The following is a 1,145-nucleotide window of genomic DNA, read 5'->3' as shown; positions in this document are numbered from 1 at the left end:
CATTATTTCTCATTTGGCAATGCTTTGCATGTAACTTAACATGTCATATAATCCTGTTTACCTCTCTTTTGGATGCTTCAGGGACTCTCCGTAGCATCCCGAAGTTAGAGGTCAAAAAAGATTGATTTTTGAAGCTGAAATTTGATTTTGGTGTTGGTTACAGCTCAGGGTTTGCCTTTTTTGAATATTATTTGAACCGTTGGCCACAGTTGATTGACCAAAACTCAGTGATTGGCACAAGAGTGGGCTGCAGTCTATATACAACTCCATTTAAGTTGTACTTCATGATGTACAGAGAAACTTTTAGGCCGACCTTAAAATATGTAAGGAGGTTGCTTTAAGCTAAACTTGATTTAATAATACTTGGGTTTATAGAGAAAAACTTCTAAATTTTGTACATGTAAAAGAAAATAAAATCTCAGGACTCCCTAAATTAATTATGTCAAGAGGGAATGCTTTTCATTCACCCGACCTTGTTGCAGCTGATGGGGGTCTCTGTCAAAGCTCCTCTCAGGTTTTCAGTTGCCCTAGTTTCAGTTTGAGATTGAAACTTTATTCAAGCAACCCAATTCCATGCTCAATGGAGCTGGAATTGAAGCTCTGATTTTAAGGTAGGAGTTTCCTCAAGAGAAGTCTTCTGAGAAAACTCCTACTTTAAAGCAGAGCTTTTATTCTAGGGATTCTGTGGACTGCATATTTGTCATTTTCATTTTTCTCTGCAGTAAAGGTTTTGTTTGTCTTATTTCTTAGAGTTTGAAACCTTTTCACTCACTTGAAATTTGGTCAAGGAGAAAACAGTTTTTCTTTGAAGAGAGAAAATGAAATTTTTGTGGCTTAAATGAAAAATTTGTAATCTTTAAAACTGGCCAGATTCTGAAGTTTGATTCAATGGTCAAATCTGCACTTTTATCTGGAGTAACCGGAATTCCTCCCACTAGATCTTTTTGGTCTTTCAAAGGGAAAATCTAATTTGCATTTGTACTTCTAAAGGAGATATCCACCTTTAGAAACTTCAGGTGAATTCATGTAAAATACTTATGGTGCCACCTCCTGTCAATATCTAGAAAAATGGTCTTAAAGCATAAAGACCCCTAACTACAATAGGCTAAATAGGATATCTTTGAAACACCTAATATAGTTTATCT

Source organism: Macaca thibetana, chromosome X (assembly GCF_024542745.1).
Source record: "Macaca thibetana thibetana isolate TM-01 chromosome X, ASM2454274v1, whole genome shotgun sequence".
Lineage (NCBI taxonomy): Eukaryota > Metazoa > Chordata > Mammalia > Primates > Cercopithecidae > Macaca > Macaca thibetana.
This window is presented reverse-complemented; position numbering follows the sequence as displayed.